The sequence below is a fragment of the Xenopus laevis genome, chromosome 4S, assembly GCF_017654675.1.
Source record: "Xenopus laevis strain J_2021 chromosome 4S, Xenopus_laevis_v10.1, whole genome shotgun sequence".
Classification (NCBI taxonomy): Eukaryota; Metazoa; Chordata; class Amphibia; order Anura; family Pipidae; genus Xenopus; species Xenopus laevis.
The window spans coordinates 68,369,717-68,383,931 of NC_054378.1; the positions used below are offsets into that span (position 1 = coordinate 68,369,717).

The window sequence follows — 14,215 nt, forward strand, 5'->3', positions numbered from 1 at the left end:
TTGTGTCTGCAACGCTGCTGTGTTCACGCATTTTTAGTAAAAGGCAGCCGGGTCACCATTGTCCCAAACCACCACCACCACCACTTCTTTGGAGCTTTCAAAGCTCCGTAGGCCACAAAAATGACTGGAAGAAGTGGAGCAGTAATGATGCTGTGTGCGCAGCACTCTCAATCCGATAGGGCCTGGCCGGTGAGATCAAACTGTTCTTATTGCGAAAGCAGGAGTCCACTTGGGCAGCTGTCTCCCTACTCGCCAAACACATCCAGCAGAGCAGCCCCAAGCAAAAAGTCCAGCAACTAGCTCAGCGTGTGCCAATGCAATGCCCTTACCTAGGGACACTTCCATATCCCAATTGTCCCGGCTTAGGAAGCACAATGTGCAACAACTCGTCCTCATGCTTTATCACTACTGGGTGAGCTACAGCTATGCTAACTGCCTGCAACTTTTAAAGGGTATCTAAAGTAATTTTTTAAAATGCATAAATAGGTTCCTAGCACTAAATAAAACACTTTTGTAATGTATATGATGTCTGTAATGTATATGATTTTGTACCTGCTTTGAGATGCATGTAATTGTGTCTGCGGCTTTCTCTTCTCTTTCTTGCTTGCGATCTCTTTCAAAGTTCAGCGGCCGCTGGCCCTCCTGCTCACTAGTGAATAGTGATTGATGGGCTGCCCCTCTGATGCTTAAAAGCTAGATAAGGTGGTTTATCCCTTACATATATACATGCTTGTTGAGAAATGACTAATCTCAGAGCGTGAGGGAGTAAGGCGGCCTGCTGAACTTTGAATTAGATCGCAATCAAGAAAGAGAAGAGAAAGCCGCAGAAACACGCTGACGCTCCAAGATTGCTGTCATTTCTCAACAAGCATGTAAATATAAGGGTTAAACCACCCTTGATCCTTATCTATCTTTTAAGCATCGAAGGGGCAGCCCATCAATCACTAGTGAGCAGGACGGCCAGCGGCTGCTGAACTTTGAAGTAGATTTTAACAGACAGACATACATTACAAAAGTGTTTTATTTAGTGCTACGAACGTATTTATGCATTTTAGAAATTTATTTTAGATCCCCTTTAACTCTCCCACCTCTGGCATGGTGTCACTGTACTGAGTGTCATCTGCTGCCACCAGCTCCTGTGCACTGTGCTCGCTGCTTGTTGCCACTACTGATGTCCCTGAAGCGCAGGCTTGTGCAGTCCCTAGAGCTGAGGACACTGTCTAGGGGCACAGGGTCCTGTCCCCACAAACATGGATTTGCACTTATCCCAAGAGTGCAGGCTGCTGTCCCCACAAGCAAGGGTTGATGATGATGCTGTCTCCATGGCTCAGACTGCTGCTCCTGTTATCTCAGCCACTTTTGGTGCCAGGTAGTTTTGTCCCTTGGTGTGATCAGGCAATTAGCAGCAGAAAAAGGAGAATCTGCCCCCTCCTCTCCATCACCCCAGAGGCAGGAGGATTTGTGTGAGGTAAGGTTCCAGCTCTTTCCTCACTGATCACCCAGCCCGACACAGCAGCAGCACAAGCTTTGCATTGAGAGGCAGCAGCAATAAATTCCTCACATTTACTAACAGCCAATGTTGATTGCAATCTATGTATCTATCATCTATCTATCTATCTATCTCTCTCTGTCTCCCTCTCCCACCTCTGTATATCTGTCTGTCTTTATCTATCAATCTATCCTCTATCAACTATTCATCTCTCTATACACAACATTCTATTGCAACTCCTGTTGTATACAGATTAAATCCTGATAATTCTTCTCATTTGTATACTGCTATGTATACACCTCTCTTTTGCAACTCCTGTATACTGCTTAATTCTGTTAATTCTCCTCATATCGTTACTTACATCTGTTTACCACAATTACTTTGTCTGTTAGGTTTGTATACTGCTGTATATTCCACTCTATTTCAACTCCTGTATACTGCTTCAAATCTGGTAATTCTGCTCATATCATTACTTGTATCTGTTAACCCAATTTAGTTTGTCTGTTAGGCCTACTCTGATTTAGTGCTTTTGATAAATATCTCAAACTCGCATGTGTTCACTCCTCAGTGAGCAAGATATATTTTTTTATAGCCACGACACTTGGTTCTGGTGTTTGTAACACTCTGGCCTTTGATCACTGGTTAATTGATTAATTAGTCAATTTGGCTCTAGTTTTCTCAATTGGCTGCATACAAATTCAGACCCAGCTACACCTCCTTCTTTCCAATTGCTTTTGTTATCTGAACTTGTCTAGTTGCCTCATCCAGTGGATTGTAAAGAGAACTTAAGTTCAGGTAAGTGGTCAGTATCATTGGCAACTTGGAACATCAATGGATCCTGTTACATGGGAAGAGACACTTTAGGTAGTTAACGCTTAGAATGCTGTATCTTGCCAAAGGTTTAACCACTCAAAAGCACTTTACCCAAAAGGCAGACTCCACTGAAAAAGATTGCTATTTTCCCAATATAACTTGTTTCTTTCTCCACAGTGTCATCTGTTTTTGAAAGTCTTCAATCTTGCGGCTACCTGTGAAGATGCAACTGTTTTGACTTTTCAGCAAGTGGACTAGACATCTGGACAAGCTACACCCCCTGCACTCTCTGATGTGGACTAAAATCGTCACTAGTTGCCTAGGCCTGTGGATTTCAAAAAGCATTTAGGACTTCAGGTAAGTCAAGTGGTCAATCTTGAATACTATGCAGAATCTGAAAATGCTGTAAAAAATGACATTATATGAAATATGAAATATTTTGTTAGTTAGCCAAAAATGTAATGTATAAAGGCTGGAGTGACTGGATGTGTAACATAATAGCCAGAACACTACTTCCTGCTTTTCAGCTCTCTAACTCTGAGTTAGTCAGTGACTATAAGGGGGGGCCACATGGGACATAACTGTTCAGTGAGTTTGCAATTGATCCTCCGCATTCAGCTCAGATTCAAAAGCAACAGATATGACCCATGTGGCCCCACCTCAAGTTACTGATTGGTTACTGCCTGGTAACCAATCGGTGGAAACAAAGAGCTGAAAAGCAGGAAGTAGTGTTCTGGCTATTAGACATTGAATCACTCTGGCCTTTATACATTACATCCTTGCAGACTGTAGCTAAAGGGGCATACTTATGGTTAGGCATAAAACAGAATAGTGGATTCTATATATTTCTTGCAATATTAAAAAAAATATTTTTAATAAACATGGAAATGTTGGTGGGCGAGGCTTATTTAAAAGGGGGTGTGGCCAATGCATGTGGGCGTGACCTAAAAAAATTTGCGCCGCGCAGCACATACCCATCCCTCCACTTTTTTAAACCCAATTCAAGCACTGTATATATATATATGTATATATATATGTATATATAGATGTGTATATATGTATGTATATATGTGTATATATGTGTATATGTGTGTGTATATATGTGTATATGTATGTATGTATATGTATATATATGTGTATATATATATATGTGTATATATATATATATATATATATATATATATATATATATATATATATATATATATGTATATATATATATGTTACTATGCAATACTCATGTCTTTTACACTTTATTCTAGAATATACTTTTGTATTCTCCTTTATGTTAGCTCTTCATTTTAAATTAGCAAGAGTCACTAGCTTTGATGCCATTCCAACCTCCATTGCCCTATTTCCATATTTACAGAGCTACTGCCAAAGCCAGCATACACTAATTATATCTGCTAATTTCATCTGCACATTTATTGTGCCTTTGGCTTCCAGCTACTTTTCACGTTCACAAGGTACAGCATATGTATTTCGTTTCAAAACAGACCTTGTTTTTTACTATTCTGAGTACAATTTGTGCTTATGTCTGGAAGCTATATATTTACATCCAACCTTTAAAATTATGGGGCAAACTCTCCTGCTTCAATATTTTGATGGTGCAATCTTAAATTTCCTATTTTCTTCAATTACTCAAACTATGTTAATGCATAAAGCTTGAAGGAACAATTTCCCTTTTGGTTTACTGTAGTGGGCAGTTTTATCAAAGGTTGAGGTGAATTTTCGAATTAAAAAAAATCGAATTTTGAGCTATTTTTTGTGTACTTCAACTAGGGAATAGTCCAAATTCGATTAGAATTTTAAAAAAAAAATTGAAAATTCGAATATGCGAATATTAACGGAATTGCTGTTTTAGCCTATGGGGGACCTCCTAGAACCTATTTGGAGTCAATTGGTGGACTTTGAAAAATCAAATTTTTTTTGGGGAAAACAGATCTATTCGGCCAACAAAAAAACTTTGACTTTATTTATTTTTGGTCTTTTTTAATTTGAATTTTTAAGTTTTTCAAATTCGAAATTCTACCTTTAATAAATATGTCCCTAGACTCATTTCAAATCTGAATGAGTTGCTATTATTAGGCATACATAACATCAAAGAGAGATGGAAAATTAAATAAGAACATTTTTATTCTCATTTTATTGGTATATGTGTAAATATGACATATTTGTTTTCAGAGGTATACTATCAACATGAACTTTGGCCTTAAAGGGGTTGTTCAACTTTAAATTAACTGTTACTATGATGTAGAGAGTGATATTCTGAGACAATTTGCAATTGGTTTTCATTTTTTTTTATTTGTGTTTTTTGAGTTATTAAGCTTTTTATTGAGCAGCTCTCCAATTTGCAATTTCAGCCATCTGGTTGCTAGGGTCCACATTCCCCTAGCAACCATGCACTGATTTTAATAAAAGACTGGCATATGAATAGGAGAGTTCTGAATAGAAAGATGAGTAATAAAAAGTAGCCATAACAATAAATTTGTAGCCTTACTCCCATTTGTAAGTTGGAAAGAGTTAGAAGAAAACTGCAAATAATTCAAAAACTATTAAAAAAGAAATAATGAAGAAAATTGAAAAGTTGCTTAAAATAGGCCGTTAAATAACTGACTCCAGCACAAACAAAATGTAATCAAATAACTAACTTTGGCACAAACCCTGCATGTAGGGAGATACAATTTCTGGTGATCTTAAAAGACTGAGCTCTAAGACATCTTCAAGGCAAAATGAGCCCCTCAAAGGCAGCATTAAACTTAATTCTCATTCAGAATCAGTGTCCCAACTCCTGCATGGACACAGAATGAAGAGAAACTGATGTTGAGAGGACGAAAGAGTAGAGTAAATTGATTATTTCAGAAACAGTTAAAATTGTCTTCTATTGTTATGATGAAGCTTGTATTGAAATTTCATTTTTGAGATATTTTCTCTTTAAGTTGTGATTCGCCTCAGTTAGCTTGTCCATATACAGTACATTATGGATCTATGTGGCAGATGATCAGTTTGGTCAAATATGCCACTCACTGTGGCAGATGTAGCCCCCAAGTCACCCTAATTTTTACTGTGGATGGACCCTGAGGCTTTCGAGTGACAATCTATAACACTGAAGTGAGTTTTATTTATAACCGTGATCTTTATCAAGGAAAAGAAAACCAAACAAAAGAATTGATGTAAACTTACTCAGGGTGCTTCTCTGAAAACGTTTACAATTTACAGAGAACACTCTGCCCATGCTCCTTTCCAAAATGTTTTATCCATACAACACTGCAACATTTAAAGTATCATTGCTTCATTTTTATTCTGTAAAATTCATGAGATCCAGTTGAAAATTTAGCCTTGGCGCTGACATTACAATTTTGCAATCACCATTCATAAACAAGCTAAGAAGACTGCAAAATGGGTCAGCAGGAAAATTCAAGTTTTGCTCAGTCTTGAGGGGATAATTCAGTTTTAACCTACAAGCAATAAACCCAAGTAAACTACTCTTCATGGCTTACTGACTTATAATGTTTGCCCAAAAGAAAACAAATGAGGTTAAAGAAACTGTTGACCTCTGTTTTTGCAATTATTCTGTCATTATTTAAGAGAATATATATATTTGGGCAAATTAAATTGCCTATTGTGTTTCCTTTTCATACATCCAAAAAACTGTTCAGATGGTGTCTTCCTTTCCTAAGGATTTATATATGCTACTTCTGGAAAAGATAAAGGGAAAATGAACATCACTAGTGATGGGCAAATAAATTTGCCAGGTGCGAATTTGCGGTGAATTTCCACATTTTGCCACTGGCAAATAAATGAGTAAAACTGTGGAGAAAATTCGCTGACGAAAAATCCACTGCGTCCAAAAAAAAATTGGGTGCGGCAAAATTATTAGGACGCCCACTACGTGGGTATAAAAATTGTCACGGGCGTGGAGATTGACGCGTTTCATAATAAATTGAATGCCCTTTGACTTCAATGTGTTTCGCTGATTCTTAGAGTTTTTCGGCGAAGTGAAACAGGACAAATTCGCCCATGACTAAACATCACAGCATACAGTACTATAGCCATACCTTTTGGGGTTTGCTATTCAGGACCATCCAGCCGAACCAGCAAAACTATTGAATTGTATTTTTTATTGAGAAATCTCTCAATTATAATCCATAGGCAAATATGATGTGAGAAAAGTGAAAATTAAATATGTGGTTGGGGTTACTACTAGTTTAACAATACCAAACAATTTGGTAATCTCTTACTGAAAGGAAAAGTACAGCCTTTTTTCTTTTTACCATTATAGGGACCCATAAGCTTAACAGTCCTTATGGCTTTAAATCCCTACACTTTTAAATCCTTAGTTACTAGACAAAAGTCCATGTATCTATTATTTCTAATTTATAACATTCACAACATAATATATTGATTGGAAAGGGGTTGCACTTCCTCTTTGGCCTCCATCTGTTGACCCAGGTGGATGTGTCTGGGGAGCCTGGGATTAACAAGATCCAGTTCTGTGCTAGAGGAACAACCATTCTAGTGAAAGTTGAGGAACAGGGACCCCATGAATAAGGTAAAGTCAGTTAAAGGACTAGCTTTCTACTTAGTGAAAGTCCATCCCGTGTGAGAGTCCAATGTGACCCTAACTTAACTACAGTAGCTGGGCAGGCCTGTTCTAGTAGGGTTACTTCATTGTGTGACATGTAAAATAAATTTAGTGTTAAATGAGTTGATATGTATGTTCCCCTTATACTTAGTCAGGGTACTGTATTTGAGACGCTCTCATCCATTAACTGAATGTAAATAATTGCTTTTAGACGTTTTGCCAAAAGTGCTTATTGTTGCTATAGAAATTGCTGACCCGAGCCACGGGACACTATTCCATTTTTTTCTAGGCACTTAATGCTAACACAAGAGTCTGTATAGCTGAGTTTGACATCATATTGAGACCCATTCTAACTGAAATCAGCTGGTCTCTCACATAACATATTCTTCACTTCTGCAAAGAATATAATTGTTTGCTTTCAAATGTCATGTTTCAGATGAATAAAAAGGAGAAATGGAACAAAATTTATATAAAATGAAGCCTCACAGAGATATTAATTGGATTCATATGACTCGCATCTGGAGGAAATAAAACTGTTTACGATGCAGAACATTTGAGATTAAGCAACAAACAGTATCTTGTTTTAAAGTCAAACAGCATAACAGATTTAAACCATTCAGTGTCGGACTGGGACACCAGGGCCCCCCCAAAAGACCTTAGACCAGGGGCCCACTCTGAGTACTATTTTTCTTCCTCTCTTCACTCACCTCTATTCTCTTTGTCTCTTTTCTTTATATACTATAATCTATTAGTCCATCTAGTTGCCTCTTTATTCTCATAGAAATAGAGAATGACCATGAAATAGTACAAATGTTTACCAGCATGAGGGCCCACTCTAGTATCTGTGGAATATTAGCAACTACTGCATCAATTCTAACAGCTGCCTTTAATGAAACTCAGGGATTCTGCTAAGCAAGGACAAAAATAACAAATGTATCAACTAAGGGGCAGATTTATCAACGGTCGAATTTCGAAGTAATGGGAGTTTTTTTTTTAACTCCCTTAACATTCGAAATTGGAATTAAAAAATCTAAGGTTTATAAAGCTGCGAGGATCTCCCAGACCACCCAATGGCATCTACCGCCTCATGAGAATAGATGGGTCCATTTAGAGACACTTTTAGCACACCCCACTGACCTGTCTTTTTATTTATGGGCAGATAGAACACAGGTTAAATCTGTCCCCGTGCTTAGCTCTGTGCTGAAACACACCATTGGGACATGGCACGACAGCCGCGGGAAATTCCAACCGGCCGGATCTCATAGTATTCTCACTCCATTACACAATAACCCGCTCTTTCTCCCTGGCTATGCTACTCCGGCGTTTCAATGGTGGAAAGCAAATGGCATCAATAGAATACAAGATATGTTACTGACTATGGGCATTAAATCATTTCAGTATTTACAATTTGTAAAATCTATGCCAGAGAGCGAGACTTATAGATACTCACAGTTACTACACTTTATTTGTTCTGTTGATCCCTCTTTTAAATCTAGACCTCCAACCCTGTTGGAAACCTGCTCTCAACGAGCTGGGAAACTGCAAGGTACCATTTCTTTACTATATAGATATTTAGTCTCTATAGATGTGGAAAAGCCCCTTAAATACGTGCTGGACTGGGAGAAAGATTTGGGGCGTTCTATATCTCAACAAGAATGGTCACTAATATGGAATACTGTCTCCAGGATATCCCCTAACACTGCCATTAGAGAATCTACATATAAAGTGCTGATGCGTTGGCACCTCACACCCGCTAGGAAACATCGCTTTGATCCTTCCACTCCCGATTCTTGCTTCAGGGGTTGTACAGCAGTTGGGGATTATCTACATATCTGGTGGACTTGTCCAGTGGCAAAACAATATTGGGCAGAGGTTTATAGCTTACTTGAGCGAGTATTTCAAAAGCATATAGTCCCTGAAGCCACTACGGCTCTTTTAGCCTGCCCATCCAAAGCCCTTACGAAACTCCAGAATACCTTGATGAATCAAATCTTAGCTGCTGCACGAACCAATTTAGCGGAACACTGGCTACAACACGCTATTGATATTCATGCTGTCACTGCAAAAATTATTCAAACACAGAATATGTTATATTTAACAGCTTTATTAGCAGATTAGGTGGAGAGACATATGCAAATTTGGGCCCCATGGAATATGTTTCTACAACCTTGAGCAAAACAATACGTTTAATGTATGTTTCACTACTTGGAGTTGTACTGTTGTGAACTAATTACAATGTTCTGTACTGGAAAAGATATTTACGTTATTCTCTGTCAATGTATCTATTTTTGACAAATAAAAGAGATTACAAAAAAAAAAAATCTAAGGTTTTTTTGGGTGAATAGGTCAGTTTTTGATCAAATTCGAATTGTACGAATCGAAGTAACAGTGCATTTGATCAAATTCAATTCGAAGTTTTTCCAAATAAACCCTTTGGTTTTTCAAAGTCCACCAATTGAATCCAAATAGGTTCTAGGAGGTCCCCCCATAGGCTAAAACAGCAATTCAGCAGGTTTTAGATGGTGGAATTTTTAAAGAGACAGTATATGATACATTTCGATATTCGAATTTTCAAATTTTTTCAAATTCGGATCGATTTTGGACTATTTCCTAGTCGAACTACACAAAAATTTGCTTGAAATTCGAATTTTTTTCTTTTGAATATTAATTTTGACCATTGATGAATCTGCCCCTTAATGTATCAATTCAGAACAGTTAAAGAGTCGACAACCCCCCCTCTCAAGGTGAACAGTCCCTTTAATAAGCAATGACGGCAATCCCTTTGACAGGCACCAGAACCTGGGGCTTTCACCAGCTCTGTTCAGGCAACAGGCTAATTAGCATAATCAACCTTTTTAAGTTCTTGTGAATCAACCTTATGAAACAATTCACTAGGTCCCTAAGATCTGTAATATAACTGAAGTGGTGTAGAGCAATGCCCTTCACAAATAAATATATAGTGAATAAAGTACCCCCTCTTGTAAAATATAAGGATATTATAAGTTACCGAGGAGTTTCATGACCATATAAAAACACGAGGCCGAAGGCCAAGTGTTTTTATACAGGTCATGGAACTCCGAGGTAACTTCTAATATCCTCATATTTTGCAACTGGGGGTACTTTATTAATTATATTACACAAGTTTCAGTGAGTCATGTGACAGAAATGACATCAGAACTCACCGTTTATATCTGATGACATCAGAACTCACCGTTTATAAGGATATAATTTACAAGATATTCATGGCTTTTGTGTATTATATGATATTACATTACAAACCAATGGGTTATTTCATTGATACTGTTACCTTGAAAAGCTTAGCTGACATCTCCAGGTTGGAGGTGGCTGTTACAGAGCCCTCATTAATATTCTGTGGTTTATATAACCCTTACACATTTATGCAACACTTTTACAAAGATTATATATAATTCACATCAGTCCCTGCTCCTGTGAATTAAAAAATATTTTGGCCTGACAAATATTAGAAGATGGACAGAAAAGTTGCAGATTATAGAAACTTTCTATACTTAAACTAAAATGTGCATCATAGGATCACACCAGAAGCCTATTCCAGGGTCCAGGCTGAATTAAACGATGTGGTACTACAACATGTCCCAATAGTAGCTTTCATTGGAGTATTATAGCCATAATGATAGCATACAGGTGGATGAGGCTGAACAGCTCTGCTTAAAGTGATACTGACAAGTTCCTCTAAAAATAGCATCAGTGAAAAGAAGCTGCATGTGAAATATAAGCAGCTAAAAGCCCCCCAAAGCTGCCACAGCCCTGCGAACCTTAGTTAAGACGACCCTCCAACACCATTAAATCATCTTCCTGGGTTGTTTCAGTCACACTGGGCTGGGGGCGGCGCGATTCCTCCATAGGCTAATTACAAATGAAAACAGGACTCCAGCCTATGGAGGGATCGTGCCACCCCAGCCCAGCATGACTGAAACAACCCAGGAAGATTATTTAATGGTGTCAGAAGGTCGCCGTTACTAAGGTTCGCCGGGCTGGGGGCAGCTTTGGGGAGCTTTTATTATTATTCTTATTATTATTAACATGTATTTATATAGCGCCAACATATTGCGTAACACTGTAAAGTAAATGTGATTATACAACTAAATCACATGAATTACATGCATAGAACATATGGAGTAACAGACATCACAATCAATACAGGTACAAAAAGGTGAGGAAGGCCCTATGCATAGGCATACAGTCTAAAGGGAAGGGAGTAATACACAAGGTGTGGAAGTGGGCAAGATCAAATTAAGTGGGTGAGAAATGTGGTATGGTATGTGGTGTTGCGTTTGGTAGTTAAGCAGAGTGAGGGTAGGCTTCTCGAAAGAAGTGTGTTTTCAGAGATTTCTTGAAAGCAGAAAGGTTGGGAGAAAGTTGGACAGACCGTGGGAGAGAGTTCCAGAGGAGGGGTGCAGCCCTTGCAAAGTCTTGAATGCGAGCATGTGAGGAGGTAATGAGAGAAGAGTTGAGTAGCAGGTCAGTAGAGGAGCGTAGTAAGCTGTGGGTGAGTATATGGAGATAAGTTCAGAGATGTAGGGTGGGGCAGAGTTATGAAGTGCTTTGAAAGTCAGTGTCATTAATTTGAATTTGATTCTGAAAGGTAACGGAAGCCAGTGCAGGGATTGACAGAATGGCGAGGCAGAGGAGGAGCGGTTGCTGAGGTATATGAGCCTCGCAGCAGTGTTCATTATGGACTGGAGAAGTGACAGTCTCTGGAGGGGGAGGCCAATTAAAAGAGAGTTACAGTAGTCTAGACGCGATATGAGGAGAGAGTGAATAAGAATTTTGGCAGCATCTTAGGTGATAAATGATCGTATTTTGGATATGTTCCTTAGGTGGAAGTGACATGCTTTAATAAGTGACTGGATATGAGGAGTGAATGACAGGGCAGAATCTAGGATTAGGGATGTAGCGAACGGCGGAAAAAATGTTCGCGAACATATTCGCGAACTTGCGTCAAAAATGCGAACGGTTCGCGAATGTCGCGAACCCCATAGACTTCAATGGGAAGGCGAATTTTAAAAGCTAGAAAAGACATTTCTGGCCAGAAAAATGATTTTAAAGTTGTTTAAAGGGTGCAACGACCTGGACAGTGGCATGCCAGAGGGGGATCAAGGGCAAAAATGTATCTGGAAAATACATTGTTGACACAGCGCTGCGTTTTGTGCTGTAAAGGGCAGAAATCACACTACGTCACTCAGGTGATGTTTCTGGACACGGAATGTGAAAAAGCTCACACAGCTAGGTGGCACTTGGTTAAAGACTGGGCAAACAATGCCTGCAAGGGCAACGTATACAGTAGTGGGTACGGAATATATTATTGCTGCTGTAAAAACATCACTCAGGTGATGTTTACGGACACGGAATTATTATTGTTATTTAAACAGAATTTGAAAAAGCTCACACAGCTAGGTGGCACTTGCATACCTCCCAACTGTCCCTCTTTTGACCACTCAACCCCCTGTCCCTCTTTTGTACTGGAAAGTCCCTCTTTTCTCTGAACTGAACAGCCAGAAAAAAAACAGTTTCTAACTTAATTAGCTTTTGGCAGAGAGCTCAGAACAGCTAACAGGTGCAAATAAGATACTTTGTAACAATTTTGACTCTGGTTGGTGCTGGTAGTGGTGAACTACTAGGAGGAGCAGCACACCAGTCCCACTCCCCAACACAGCTAGACTAATAGCACTGGGCTCTTACAGTAGCAAAGTAAAAAAAACAAAAAAGAAAATAAAAGCAGTCCTTACAAGGACTATTGGGTTACAGGCAGCAGTCAGCAGATGAGAGATCAGCAGCAGGACAGCTGCCCACAGCAGCTACATACAGAGCACTGCAGTAGAAGGTAGATTACTAGCCAGCAAAGCTACCTAACCTAAAATGTCCCTCAAATCCCTGCAGAGTTCTGTCCCTACAATACAGAGCAGTATCAAGTAGATTACTAGTCAGCAAAGTTACTATCAACTGTCCCTCAAATCACTAAACAGCTCTTTCCCTACACTAGCTCTTCCAAGCACACACAGGCAGAATGAAAAAACGCTGCAGGGCTTCAGTTTATATATGGAAGGGGAGTGGTCCAGGGGGTGTGGGGGTGGTCCAGGAGGGAGAGCTTCCTGATTGGCTGCCATGTATCTGCTGCTCTGGGGTGAGAGGGCAAAAATAAGCGCCAGCTAAGGCGAACCCAAATTGGCGAACGTCGCGCGACGTTCGCGAACATTCGGCGGACGCGAACGGTCGATGTTCGCGCGAATTAGTTCGCGGGCGAACAGTCCGCGACATCCCTATCTAGGATAACCCCAAGGCACCAGGCCTGGGGAGAGGGGGTGATAGTGGAATTGTTAACTATGATGGATACTTCCGGGATGTTACTGGTGTTAGTTGGAGGAAAGAACCATTTCAGTTTTAGAGATGTTTAATTTAAGGTAGCGTTGCGACATCCAGGTAGAGATAGCGGACAGGCAGGAGGAGACACATGTTAGGAGTTCTGGGTTGAGATCAGGAGATGAGAGATAGATCTGAGTATCGTCAGCATAGAGGTGGTAGTGGAAACCATACGAGTTTATTAATTTGCAGAGGGAGGAAGTATAGAGGGAAAATAGTAATGGTCCCAGGACAGAGCCTTGAGGAACTCCAACAGAAAGAGGTAGGGGAGAAGATGATACTCCATTGTAGGAGACACTGAAGGAATGATTGGTGATGTAAGAAGAGAACCAGGAGAGGGCTGTGTCACGAAGGCCAAGTGACTGGAGGAGGAGAGGGTGATCTACAGTGTCATATGCGGCTGAGAGATCAAGCAGTATTAGTAGTGAGAAATGATTGTTGGCTTTAGCGGTTAAAAGGTCATTAGTTAGTTGAGTCAGGGCAGTTTCCGTGGAGTGTTGTGGCTTAAAACCAGATTGTAGGGGGTCCAGCAGGTTATTGTCAGAGAGGAATGAGGTTAGTCAGTTGTAGACTAGGCGCTCAAGTAGTTTAGAGATGAAAGGCAGCAGAGAGATAGGTCGGAGGTTGTCAAGATTGGAGGGATCAAGAGAGGGTTTTTTCAGAATGGGGGTGACAAGAGCTTTTAGCTGATATTTCACTGCAGCTTCTATTTGCTGATACCGACTCGTTCCTATTTTTATAGGAGCATGTCAGTATCACTTTAAAAGTATCAGCCACCCTAGCTAGTGCTTTATAATCCTCAAGCATTATCCTGCAGGCCGATAAAGGGAGATGCACTGTGGGCTCACATATCCCAACTATTGCTCCTAAGTTACACATATGAACCACTCTAGATATTTCCAGCAATTACAGAATAAAGTTATAAATTG

At 39.6% G+C, this 14,215-nt stretch overlaps 1 long non-coding RNA gene across 1 annotated transcript in view; it reads left to right on the forward strand.

The window, feature by feature from the left end:
• Positions 1-14,215, forward strand: part of LOC121393301 — a 31,356-nt gene that overhangs the window by 153 nt on the left and 16,988 nt on the right. The window contains exon 2 of the long non-coding RNA XR_005960960.1: positions 2,549-2,659. This is a non-coding gene — a long non-coding RNA (uncharacterized LOC121393301). The remainder of the gene's footprint in view (positions 1-2,548; positions 2,660-14,215) is intronic.